Source organism: Ranitomeya variabilis, chromosome 2 (genome assembly GCF_051348905.1).
Source record: "Ranitomeya variabilis isolate aRanVar5 chromosome 2, aRanVar5.hap1, whole genome shotgun sequence".
In the NCBI taxonomy this organism is placed as follows: domain Eukaryota; kingdom Metazoa; phylum Chordata; class Amphibia; order Anura; family Dendrobatidae; genus Ranitomeya; species Ranitomeya variabilis.
In genome coordinates, this window is record NC_135233.1 from 1,011,167,705 (window position 1) to 1,011,182,824 (window position 15,120).

Consider the following 15,120-nt stretch of genomic DNA (forward strand, 5'->3'; position numbering starts at 1 on the left):
CAGATCAGACTGGAAACTGGTGTCAGCTTTTTATTGCAATTCTATATTAAAAAAGAAAAAATTAAGATGAAAGTCCCATAACTCGATTTAATTCTAGAGCTGCTGGGAATTGGACTGTATCGGCCAGGTCTTAGGAGAGAAAACATAAAGATTGGGGAGAAACATGAGTGTTGTGATGAGGACGGGAAACAACAGGGACATGACAATCAGTATAAAGGAATATAACAGGTCTTTCTGAATGTGTATTAACTCTATAATTAAAATGTAAATGTTGAATTAAGAAAAAAACTATAACAACTTAATGGATCTGTATCCAGCTGTGATCTTGTCCTTAAACTCACAGCAGGAATAAGTCCATAAAAAAACGTATATATTTTGCATTAGGTTACAACTTACAGTATTGATTTTCAGTTTTACATTATAACACATTATGATACATAGCAACTTCTCATCTGTATCTTGGGGACCTTTGATATTTTTATACCTTTCTCTATTATTTCTTTTTCTACTTTTTGGTGCTGTAAGACCTAGAAAACTAATAATATTCAACTGAAAATTTTCAGTAAGAGCAGGGATCTTATTGTTATTAAAGAGAACCTGTCATTTAGATTTTGCATGTTGTTAAAGTAAAGGTAAGGCCATATTGTGGCTGTTATAGACATTGAATATATACCATAGGAGCGGGACTGTGAGTAGCAGCTTTGATTTCTGCCTCGGCCCCTCCGCCTGCCTCTGCTGTCTGCATCTGACTCATATTTGAAAGTTCTGTCCACACTGTTGAGATTGATCTCTTGGAGGTCTTCAAAAAAATGGTGACAGGGAGGCAAATGCCATGTTTTCTAATACCATTCAGCCTTAATCAGGTAACCAAAGTGGCTACAAAAAGCGTATCACATTCTGGAGAAAATGGCCTGTCTGGGTATTGTATGACAGCTATTTGATTTCTCATATTACTTTATTTTGTCTTTGCTGGCACTGGGAAGTAATTAAATACTTTCCTCTATATTTTTCATTCCAAATTACAGAAAACACCTTAAAAAATATTAAATTCACCAATTTTTTTTTCAGAAAACTGGATTAGGAAAGAGTCGAATTGCCACAAATTGCAATACTGCAAAGTCTCCAATTACCCAGAACAGATGTATGTAACAGTCTGAGGTATACTAGGACTGTATCCAACATCTTTTTAGCTGTTTAACAAAATTACAGGCTTATAGAAATGAACAGTAAACCATGCAACTTGCAACAATCTTTCCATCCACAATTTTTTAACACTTGGCAAAAAGGATGCAACAAGAAATTCAAAGTAAGGGAAATATAAAAATTACAATTTGTCAGTAGGTCACAGTATAGGTGCAGAATTGGTAAATTGGACTAGTAAAACAGGTGTGCAAAAAACAGACATGTACACTTAGGGTGTGTTTCCATGGTCAGAAAACGCTCCGAGTTTGACGCTACGTAGAGCCGCAGCGTCCAGATGTTACAGCATAGTGGAGGGGATTTGATGAAATCCCATCTCCGCTATGCGATAAAACACGCAGGTGGCAGACCTGCGTAAACGGACAAGCGACGCGTCTTTTCAGAACGCAGCATGTCTGTTTACAATGCAACGATGCACTGTCACCGCGCAGTAAATTTCCCATAGATAATCATTAAATGAGGTGAAACCGCATCTAATGATTAGTCACATGCGTAGTAACTGCGTAAACGCAGCTTACTACGCATGTCTACTCATTCACATGCCGGCTCACCTGTCCCACCGCCGGAAGTCCCTCGTCCACTGCAGTTCTCGCGATAACTTACGTGACCAGTAAGTTATCTCTGGTCACTAGGCTGGTTCTCATGGTCAGCTGATCAGCTGATTGTCAGAACATTGCAGTGTAGGTGATCACTGGAGAGTTATCTCCGACGATTATCTACAGGCTCTGCTACATCTGGATGTCAGGTATCCAGATGTAGCAGAGCTGGACTCATCTAGACTGTGTGCACATACAACACACAACATACAAAATTGAACATATAACATACACCATACAACATACACCATGCAACATACAACATGCACCATACAACATGCGACATACAACAAGCGACATACAACATGTGACACTCAACATGCGACATACAACATGCACCATACAACATACAACATACACCATATAACATACACCATACAGCATGCAACATACAACATACAACATGCAACATAGACCATGCAACATACAACATACATCATGCAACATGCAACATGCACCATGCGACATACAACATGCACCATACAACATACACCATATAACATACACCATACAACATGCAACATGCAACATACAACATACAACATGCAACACAGACCATGCAGCATACAACATACACCTTGCAGCATGCAACATGCACCATGCGACATACAACGTGCAACATATGACATGTGACATGCAACATACAACATGCACCATACAACATGCAACATGTAACATGCAACATGCACCATGCGACATGCAACATGCGACATACACCATGCAACATGCAACATACAACACACAACATGCATCATGCAACATGCAACATACAACATGCACCATGCAACATACAACATGCACCATGCAACATACAACATGCACCATGCAACATACAGTACATACAACATACATCATACAACACATACATACACTACATACAACATACATATAGACATACAGTACATACATATAGACATACAGTACATACAACATAGAGTACATACTCACCATCACCTTGTCACCTTGATCCCCAAAGCCATTGTCACCTGTAAAAAAATATTAAAATAACAAACAAGCAATATACTCCCTGATCCGCAAAAGTCCAATTAGAACTAGTGTCCCTCGACAATCTCCCATGGAGAGCAGCCACATCAAGTGATGTGACTGCTCTCCAGGGGCTCCAGGAATACAATGATGGAAAGTATCCTTCCACAATGTATTCACCCACAATGTATTCCTACGCCCCTGTGAGAAAATAGTACCTAGTCTCACTTCTGGCACTGTTGTGTGGGAAAATTCCCACACAGCTTTGCCATAAAGTGAGACCCTGAACTTAGGTAACCTCTTCAGTGATGCACTGCAGGAGCCATTGTCTCCTGTCAGTGTGTTATTGAATGTCTATAGACCAGTGACATAACCCAATGTCACTGTTCTATAGCGGAGATCATTGTGGGACACTCATTATTAATTGGAATATGGTAGAAAGGTATTATACGGTGGGTTTATTATTTTTAATATTTTGCAGGCGATCGAGTATGTGTCACGGGAGACCTAGGTAGGCTAAAGCTTATAACCCTGGCCCCTGCGATTTCCCTCAGACTAGGGAAACCCTAACTGACCCTCTCCCAGAGTGTACACTGATGGTGTGCATGTCTGGGCCTCCATCCTCACCCTGTCTCCTGTATCAACCCTAAGCTGAAACCTCCACCCACCACCCAGTGAGGAGACCACACACCAATTCCCACAGTTAGCACAGACAAGGATAACGGAAAATATACACCACGCCGCAGACACTCAGGAATACACTATAAGTGCACAGGGCAAAACAAATACAAATAAAGGAAGGAGAAAATATGACAAAGGGAAATACAACACCAGATACGAAACTCCTTCTCCTAGACCACCACACCAGACCGAGATAACCAAGCACAAGACAGAAGCTATAATCGGCGATGCCCAATGTTCAGCAGAACTATTTAAAGGCAGTGGGCGTGAACCAGCTTCCAATCCGAGTACCAGCTAAATTAACCCTGGACCAGCTAGATAGAATCTAGCCGACGCCACTGAGCGCATAGTGGACAAAAGCGGAATTACCGCTGTCTGTCGGATGCCCTAGTGTGAACAGCGTCCGACATGACAGTATGGTAAGCATGGTGAAATTAAGAATATTAAAATACTTTTTTCTGCCTGTATCTTTTTTTAACCCTTTCACTACTATAGCATTAGTAATGGATAAGCGTCTTATTGACGCCTCTCCATTACTAACCGGGCTTAATGTCACCTTACATTAGCAAGGTGACATTAACCCCTTATTACCCCATATCCCACCACTACAGGGGAGTGGGAAGAGAGAGGCTAAGTGCCGGAATTGGCACTTCTTTCAGATGCGCCATTTCTGGGGTGGCTGGGGGCTGGTATTTGTAGCCGGGGGGCCAATAACCATGGCCCCTCTCTAGGCTATGAATATCAGCCCACAGCTGTCTGCATAGCCTTTCTGGCTATAAAATATAGGGGGACCACACGTCATTTTTTTGGGGGGTCCCCCTATTTTATAGCCAGTAAAGGCTACGCAGACAGCTGTGGGCTGATATTCATAGCCTTGAGAGGGGTTATGGGTATTACCCCCTTTCCAGGCTACAAATATTTGTTCCTGGCCATCGGCTTTCCCCCTCTGGGGCAGAAAATTGCGCGAAAGCCCATGCCATTTTTTTCCCGTTTTTTTTAAATTAAATGTTCATTAATAAACATCGGCCTTGCTATTACATATCTACTAGATTGTGGCCCGATTCTAACGCATAGGGTATTCTAGAATATGTATGTGGTTTATTTATGAAGCGGTGTTTAAATCCGGCTGCAATATCACTGATTGGTCCCGGCCGGTTGGGCATGACCAATCGACGAAGCGTGGTTTAAATCCCGCATCAATTTGCAGCTGGACTGTGCCTGTCGCTGATTGGTCGCGGGCAGCTGGCACGACCAATCAGCGACGTGGGATTTCCGTTACAGACAAACAAACCCTTAGATGATTATATATATAGATGGATAATCTATCTATAGATATATTTATAGATAGATATATCTATAGATACATAGATATACTAAACATTGGGCTTGGTATTATCTATTGATCTATCTATCTATTATCTATCTTCTATCTATCTATCTATCTATCTATCATATCTATCTATTTATCTATCTATTATCTATCGTATCTATTATCTATTGATATATCTATCTAGCTATCTACAGATATAACTATCAATAGATATATTTATAGATAGATAATAGATACGATAGACAGATACAATAGATAGATAGATAGATAGATAGATAGATAGATATGATAGATAGATACGATAGATAGATATGATAGATCTATCTATTATCTATCTATTTTCTATCTATCTCTCTATCTATCTATCTATCTATCTATCTATCTATCTATCTATCCCCTATCTATCTATCTATCTATCTATCTATCTATCTATCTATCTATCTGTGTGTGTAAACATTATTCTTCAATTGAGTATGTAAATGAAGAGGTTGAACAAGAAATTACATCACCATTCTTTTTTTTGTATATCTTTATTGAGCTTAAAAAACACACAAATCCGCATGAAAAAACTGCATGAAAAACGCATAAAACACGCATGTAAAAACTCATCAAAAATGCAGGTGACCTGCCAGTGACCTCAGGTGCAGATTTGATGCAGATTTTACCTGCGTCAAATCCTGAGCAAATCCTGATGCAATCCAGACTGTGGAAACATACCCTTAAGGCTGTGTGCTCACGTTCAGGATTTTTCGCGTTTTTTTCACGTTTTTTTGCTATAAAACACAATAAAAACGCTTAAAAAACACATATATATATGCATCCCATCATTTATAATGCACTCCGCAATTTTTGTGCATATGTTCATTAATTTTGAAGATTTTTTGTGGATTTCCCACTATATTATTGCATAGGGAACCTCCGGAAAAAACGCAAAAATCCGCAAAAAATTAGCCAAAAAACGCATGCGGATTTCTTGTAGAAAATGTCCGGTTTTGTTCAGGAAATTTCTGCAAGAAATCCTTACGTGTGCACATAGCATAAATGTTTATCTTAAAAAAAAAAAGTTTTTCCATTTTGTTTTAATAAATGTAAAAAATTATGTGCTAAAAATACTACTAAGCGCTCATTCAGATGTCCATGTCAATTGGTCTGAGCACAGACCACTAATTTATGGACTGGTTATGCCTTTCACTACCCAAGCATAACAGCTTTATATATTTCTATGACACTGCAATGCTCAGGTCCGGAGACCCGTGGCCAGGCTCTCCAATAACGGTCTGATCTGCACAGACGTCTGATTGAGCCCTTCCAAAAAAGACATGCACTGCACTGGTGTTTTCTGCATGGATATAACATATGACAAGTAAAACGAATGTGCAAAAAATTGTTTGCAACATGCACGCTTTGTGATGTACACAGTCGTAGTTGCATGTCTGGATTTTCAAGAATTTTCTTTTGCATTTACAAAAAAAAAACAACAATTATTCCCCCTCTTCAAAAAAGGACTGCACAAGCAGTGGCTTAATTCAAAGCATGTGGGCCCGAATGTTAAAGCTCCATCAAAGCCCCTGCAACTATTATAACTACACGCCTTGGTACAAGAAATTTAAACATTCAGTGCAGTTGTTCTTTACAAGCAAGCACATCATCTCTGACTAACACAGATATCAGATTTTTTCAGTAAAAAAATAATTTACTTGTTTTTTGATGCTCTCAAGTTTATTAAGCATGAAGAATAAAGCATCATTTCAATTCCAATGCAGCAGTACAGATTCCAGTGACACCATATCACCATTTACACTGAGACTAGCACTGCGTCTGCTAACACCTCTCTTACGCCTCTCTCTCCCTTTATAAATTAAATCTTTGCATTATTCATTATTCATAAACTACTGCACTCATCTTCTTCAGTGCTGCAATTGTACCACACATTACTATCCGAAGAATTTTTCCAATGTTTTAGTTGATTTCTTATCTCAGTTACTGAGTTGTGGACTCTGACATTCTCACTAGCCAAATTTACACTAAGGACAGAAACAGACTGCCCTATAACACTGGTCAACGCAATTTTTCTGGCAGACGTTTTTAAACATATTTTAAGTAGTGTTGAGCATTCCGATACTGCAAGTATCGGGTATCGGCCGATACTTGCTGTATCGGAATTTCCGATACCGAGATCCGATATTTTTGTGATATCGGGTATCGGGTATCGCAACAACATTAATGTAATAATGTGTAAAAAAGAGAATTAAAATAAAAAATATCGCTATACTCACCTGTCCGACGCAGCCGGGACCTCAGCGAGGGAACCGGCAGCGTTGTTTGTTTAAATTTCGCGCTTTTACTTGGTTACGTGAAGTCCCGGCTTGTGATTGGTCAGGGCGGCCATGTTGCCGGGACGCGGACCAATCACAGCAAGCCGTGACGAAATTACGTCACGGCTTGCTGTGATTGGTCCGCGTCCCGGCAACATGGCCGCCATTAACCAATCACAAGCCGTGACGTCACGGGAGGCTGGACATGCGCGTATTTTGAAAAGCGCGCGTGTCCAGCCTCCAGTGACGTCCCGGCAACATGGCCGCCATTAACCAATCACAAGCCGGGACGTCACGGGAGGCTGGACATGCGCGTATTTTGAAAAGCGCGCGTGTCCAGCCTCCAGTGACGTCCCGGCAACATGGCCGCCATTAACCAATCACAAGCCGGGACGTCACGGGAGGCTGGACATGCGCGTATTTTGAAAAGCGCGCGTGTCCAGCCTCCCGTGACGTCACGGCTTGTGATTGGTTAATGGCGGCCATGTTGCCGGGACGCGGACCAATCACAGCAAGCCGTGACGTAATTTTGTCACGGCTTGCTGTGATTGGTCCGCGTCCCGGCAACATGGCGCCGTGACCAATCATAAGCCGGGACGTCACTGGAGGCTGGACACGCGCGCTTTTCAAAATACGCGCATGTCCAGCCTCCCGTGACGTCACGGCTTGTGATTGGTTAATGGCGGCCATGTTGCCGGGACTCGGACCAATCACAGCAAGCCGTGACGTAATTTCGTCACGGCTTGCTGTGATTGGTCCGCGTCCCGGCAACATGGCCGCCCTGACCAATCACAAGCCGGGACCTCACGTAACCAAGTAAAAGCGCGAATTTTAAACAAACAACGCTGCCGGTTCCCTCGCTGAGGTCCCGGCTGCGTCGGACAGGTGAGTATAGCGATATTTTTTATTTTAATTCTTTCTTTTACACATTAATATGGTTCCCAGGGCCTGAAGGAGAGTTTCCTCTCCTTCAGACCCTGGGAACCATCAGGAATACCGTCCGATACCTGAGTCCCATTGACTTGTATTGGTATCGGGTATCGGTATCGGATTGGATCCGATACTTTGCCGGTATCGGCCGATACTTTCCGATACCGATACTTTCAAGTATCGGACGGTATCGCTCAACACTAATTTTAAGTCAATTTTGGCTGCTGATTACGAATGTGAACTCCGTTTTTGGCTATCACATCAGGATTTTGAGATATTTTCAATTTTTGATGAAAATTACTCCTATCTAATGTTTTATGATAAAAACACATGATTTACGGTACTACATTTTGTATATTTTTAATCAAGGAATAACAAAGATTACAAAGTCTATGTACAGCAAATCAAATATACTTACAGAATTAAACTACAAAATATGAAAACACATATATATGGCACACAGATGAATGGCAAATGGCAGTTATTTGAACTTTCTTTTCTTGGCTGATCTGTGATGTACAGCTTCTGGGTTGTCTCTCATCAAGCTCCAGCAATGGTCAGCCATCATATGTGAGTCCCACCGGCCTTGATACCGTTCTTCCATTGTTTTAATGTCCTGATGAAAATGCTCCCCTTGTTCCTCGCTCACATCCCCAAGGTTCTCTGGAAAAAAGTCCAAATGGCTGTGTAAATAGTGAATCTTGATACTCATTCTACATCCAAGATTTCGCAGACTCAGTAGCTCTTCCATAATCTCTTCATAGTTGTCTGCTTTCTTATTCCCTAGAAAATTCTGCAACACATTACATAATGCATTCCAAGCTCTTTCTTCTGTCTCATTCATTGATGTGATAAAATTTGGGTCTCTCATAAGTGTTCTTATTTGAGGTCCATCAAATATTCCAGCCTTTTTCTTCTCTTCACTATGACCAGGAAAAGTTGAACATATATAGTTAAAGCATTCTCCACTGTGATTGAGAGCTTTGACGAACTGCTTCACCAATCCAAGTTTTATGTGTAAGGGAGGAAAGACAATGTCCTTCCTATCCACTATAGGATCATGGATGACATTCTTATCGCCAGATGCCAAACCCTGTCGCTGAGGCCATTCAGTTTTCACCCAATGCTCTGCTGTAGCTCTACTGTCCCAGTAGCACAGAAAACAAGGGTGTTATCATAACAAATGGGAAATATGCATGTTCAAAGAAAACAAAGATATTCTCACATTTATTGGGAGACTAAATGAAAACTAAATTTATCTTAGTGAACCGTATAAACCAGCACTTTTCATACACTATTTATATTTATCATGGAATTCTTGAAAATGGACTACATACCTGTAGCGCAAAAACGTGATGTGATAGAGAAATGATAAGATCAGATTTTAATTCAGCACCCCCAAATTAGTCTAAAACTGTACTTAAAGTCCATGCCAGAATTTTTTTTTTTGTAGGCCAGTGTAATTCATGCAATGATCACATCACAGTGCACAGACTTGCCCTGCACCTCTCTTGACCTGAGCAAGACAGCGTGATATACTTCTATGCATATGTCAAGCTCTGATCAGTAGAGCAGATGGCCAGTACGAGGTTTACGATGCAATCCTTGCACGAGTTATACGGCAGTCTGTCTCTGCCCTAAATTAGCTGCTGCATTCTGTGCCTCAGCTTTTATACAAGCTATGATAATCCCTTTTTTATTGGCTGCGCCATAGCATAGGATGAAATAGCTGCAAAGCACGATGTAGAAGCCCTCAGGGCCTTGCCTGAGATCATGTCAGCCTTTTGTAGCTGATGCTATCTTCATCTACATTTTGAAACTTGTCAATATCTGCATATGTGGAAAATTGGAAATAATTCAGAGTGCCTGACTCTGACACATAGAAGTAAGAATGTGCTGCTTTGTGATGGAAAAAAATGTGAAAAAAGTCAACTAGAAAGTAAAGGTAGTTTTGGTTTCTCAATTTCTATGGTCCTTTACTGAATTTAGTTGAGTGTTGCTAACTCTCTAGCCTACTAATCATTGTGGGTGCTGGCAGTCAGAACTCCACTGATATAGTCCCAAAAAACATTATTTTACAAAACATAGGTTCGCTATAATCACTGGCGTAACTATACTAGGTGCAGTGGTTTTAATTGTACCTTGTGTTTTTGAAGCTTAGGAGACCACAAATAGTCCCTTTGGCCCATATGAAAAAAAAAAATATTATTAAAGATCCGTGATAGTTGAGGGCCTTGTTGGATATTTGTTATTGCAGTCCATGAGAATGAAGTTATTCTATTGAGTATAATAATATGTGAGGGAAAAATCTTATGATGTATACCTGGGCAACCTCAGACTTTTATTGCTAATCTCATGCCAAAAGGGGTATTTGTGCAATGAGTTTCCTACAGCCACTTGGGTGTGTCACGAAAGCCAATGCCCTGTACTACAGGAGAGACTAACCGCAAGAAAATAGTGGATTCCCAGAGTGGTGGAGACCATGTACTGAGAATTCACTGTAGTGGTAGATGTCTTTACTGAGCTATAGCTATATTTCTGCTTTTGTCTTAAGTATCTACTTTAATGGGAAAAAAAAGAAAAATATTTACGAGGTGTCATCAGATACATGAAAGTTTCTTGTTTATACATTCTGCCTCTCAGCAGTTTTATATCTTGAGCAGATAAGTTATTCACACCATATTTTATGTGGGTTTATCTGCTTAAACAAACACTGCTTGTTTACCTGTGCCGGGAACTTGTTTTGATTGCCGACTACATATAAAATTCATTTACTTTTTTATTATTGTTTGCAAACTGCCAAATGGCTAACTCTACAATTTGCGGCCGAGACACATCTACTTCCTTAAGCACTTTTCACTTGACCTGTTCTTTTCTCTGCTGAGAAAATTGAGGTCATCGGGCCGTTAATACAAGACTCTGGGGAAAGAGAATGAAAGAGGATATGGAGAAACGGGAACAGAAGGAGACGAACATACAGTGGTTAGAGCAACGCAGAAGAGAGCAAATATGAAATGTGTCAGAAAAGTTCAGTTTAGTTAGAACTATAAAAGCTATTGTGTACTGACATGGAGAAAAAAATTGCTTAATTTTTCTAATTTCTAAACTTTAAGTGTGCTTATGAATAATACTCTTCTTCATGGGATTCAGCTTCCAAGAGTATTAGTTTGTGTGAATATTGTGATAGGAAATGACAACTTTAACATGGATTTGTCTCCAAATTCCACAGTACAAACTGCAGACATTATAAATTATTTCTTATCCCTGATGAATCCATCTCCTTTCTCAGTAATGGGAAAGTCTGTCTTCACTGAATACAGATTTTACATCAGAATTGAGAATTTTGATAATGACTAATAAATTCTGGCAGAGAATAAAAGCAGATATTTCTGATAAAAATATGACGTAAAGTTTCTTATTTTTATGTGTACTATGGCACCTACATTTTGCGACTTTTCAAAGCTTTTATTGACAGAATTCCGACCTGACAGCTTTGACGCATCGTGTCTTTTATCTTTCCACACAAAAAAATAAGTTATTATCCACTAAGTCAATTTAAGAAAATATTTGAAAAAGGTTATGAGTCTTAGAAAATGGGGCTAAAGAAACCAATTTTTTTCACTATTTAAATAAAAAAAATAGCTTTCAAAGTTTGGCGTTTTCATCATTCTATTAACCTGGATAATCACGCTGCCAGATATTTTTGCTTCAAAATAGATACCATAAAATTAAAATAAAATAAAAATGCATTACCGTTCAAAAGTTTAGGGTCACTTAGAAATTTCCTTATTTTTGAAAGAAAAGCACAGTTTTTTTTTTCCCTAAGAAGCTAATATTAAATGATTCAGAAATACACTCTATACATTGTTAATGTGGTAAATGACTTTTAGCTGCAAATGTTTGGTTTGTAATGCAACATCTTCATCTGTGTATAGAGGCCCATTTCCAACAACCATCACTCCAGTGTTCTTATGGTACTTTGTGTTTGCTAACTGTGTAAGAAGACTAATGGATGGTTAGAATACCCTTGAAAACCCTTGTGCAAGTATGCTAGCACAGCTGAAAACAGTTTGGCTAATTAGAGAACCTATAAACCTGACCTTCCTTTGAGCTAGTTGAGAATCTGGAGCATTACATTTGTTAGTTCCATTAAACTCTCAAAATGGCCAGAAGAAAAGAACTTTCATGTGAAACTCGACAGTCTGTTCTTGTTCTTAGAAATGAAAGCTATTCCATGTGAGAATTTGCCAAGAAACTGAAGATTTCCTACAACAATTTGCATTGTTAACGTTGCTACTTACGGCTGTTGTGTTTGAAACTGTTAAGCTGTAAAGCGCTACAGAATATGTTGGTGCTATATAAATAAAGATTATTATTATTTATTATTATTACTACTTCCTTCAGGGGAGAGCACAACCAGGCTCTAACCAAAGTATAAAGAGAAGTGGGAGGCCCCGCTGGACAACTGAGCCACAAGACAAGAATATTAGAGTCTGTACTTTGAGAAATCGATGCCTCACAGGTTCTCATCTGGCAGCTTCATTAAATAGTACACGCAAAACGCCAGTGTCAGTGTCTACAGTGAAGACGAGACTCCGGGATGCTGGCCTTTAGGGCAAAATGGCAAAGAAAAAGCCATATCTGAGACTGGCTAATAAAAGGAAAAGATTAATATGGGCAAAAGAACATAGACATTGGACAGAGGAAGATTGGAAAAAAGTGTTATGGACAGACAAATCCAAGTTTGAGGTGTTTGGATCACACAGAAGAACATTTGTGAGACGCAGAACAACTGAAAAGATGCTGGAAGAGTGCCTGATGCCATCTGTCAAGCATGGTGGAGGTAATGTGATGATCTGGGGTTTCTTTGGTGCTGGTAAAGTGGGAGTTTTGTACAAGGTAAAATGGATTTTGAATAAGGAAGGCCATCACTTCATTTTGCAACACCATTCCATACCCTGTGGACAGCGCTTGATTGGAGCCAATTTCATCCTACAACAGGACAATGACCTAAAGCATATCTCCAAATTATGCAAGAACTATTTAATTTAGAAGCAAGCAGCTGGTATTCTATCTGTAATGGAGTGGCCAGCGCAGTCACCAGATCTCAACCCCATTGAGCTGTTGTGGGAGCAGCTTGACCGTATGGTAAGCAAAAAGTGCCCATCAAGCCAAACTAACTTGTGGGAGGGGCTTCTGGATGCATGAGGTGAAATTTCTCCAGATTAACTCAGCAAATTAACTGCTAGAATGCCAAAGGTCTGCAATGCTGTAATTGCTGCAAAGGGAACATTCTTTGACGAAAGCAAAGTTTGAAGGAGTAAATTATTATTTCAAATAAAAATCTTTTTTGCGAACCTTGTCAATGTCTGGACTAGATTTTAAATTCATTTGGCAACTCATTTGATTAATGAAAGTTTGAGTTTTATGAGTTTTCATGGAAAACACAAAATTGTCTGGGTGACTCTAATCTTTTAAAGAGTAGTGTTGATTTTTTTCTCTCTGTTTTTCTTTTCAAGTACATTGAATGGAAAAATTAATACCATTACTTAAAACTACAACTCGTCTCCCTTATATGAGTATGTCAGTTGAGAAATCACAAAGTTACTGACTCTTGAAACAAAAGTGGGAAAAACAAAAGCATAGAATAAAAACTTGACCATGGTTGGATGGGTTAAAGATAGAGATAAGCGAATTGCTTTGCTAAGGATCAAGTTTGAGTTGAATTTCCTGAAATTCATGATTTCATGAGAATTCAAACACTTTGTGTTTCAATTCGTCATTCGCACAAAAAGTTCCCCAACAGCATTTCCAACATTGCTGAAGTATCATAAAATGGCTAATGTCTGTTTATGTGGCCGCATGGTCCTCCCCATAATGCGCTGCAGCTATGACATCAACTGGATTATCATACCTTGTTCAGTGGTGATCAGCAACTGGACCACTGAATAATAGTGGTTCCAGTGGAGCACAGTTTGTACAGCAGAGTTGTTTTCCATTTCCAAGTCACTAAGTAAGTCATTCTCTTCAGTAGAGTGTAAGTTATTATGATTGGTGAGATCCTCTCTCTCATGCAGGGCATAAGTGTCACATCTCTATTAGGACCTCCTCTTGCGAAGTCTGCTGCTGTCACCAAACTCCTCCATGTTCACTTTGCAGCCACTGCTGGTGATAGAAGAGATGTTGGAACCAGAAGCTTTTAACTGCACAAAGTCTGTTCAGCTACTTAAATTTGGGTGACTGGGACCTGTAGTGTTGTCCAGTCTGACAGTATGTGTGTGGGTGATGTTCAGTTGCAGTTATCAGGTCCTGACCTTGGCAGATAGGAAAGCACCAAACCCTACTTAAGCCTCCAGCTTATTGCTGGAAGCTGCTATATATAACTTTGTGTTTGCCTGGTTTATTTCTGTGGTTTCTGCTTCTGTGTTGAATTTGTGCTATTCTGTTTTAACCTCAGCTTTTTTATTCATGCTTCTCCTGGCTGACGATTTTCTACCTTTGCTGCCCTCTTGGATTTGACCTTTCTATCCTTCTTGCCAGCTTGCATCACTGTGCAGTAGCTGACTCTGCGGCCCTTGCAAAGAGAGCCCTGAGAAAGTCCCGATCCCAATATAACAGTTAACCCCTGTTAGGGCTAGCGGAACGCACCAAATAATTAGACAGAAGGTATGAGGTGCGTTCGCAGCCCGTGGTCCACCGTGCAGAGATGGAACATCCTGCTGAGTAATGACGGACTATATGGTGGTACAATGTGGATACACACATGGGTTAACTTCACCCTGTATGAAGGAAGTGAAAGCTGTTGCGTCACAGGGCTGCAGTACCGCACAAAGAGTGCAAGCAAGGAATCACAGAAATCTATCCCAGGACACAGGATTAGAGTTTGTGTAGACCTCTTGCACTCGACACCACAATTGGGGTATCAGAGTAACTGAAAACATACTACATACATACTACATACATACTACATACATACAACATACATACAAACTACATACATGCTACATACATAATACATACATACTACATACATACATACTACATACATACTACATACATACATACTACATACATACATACATTC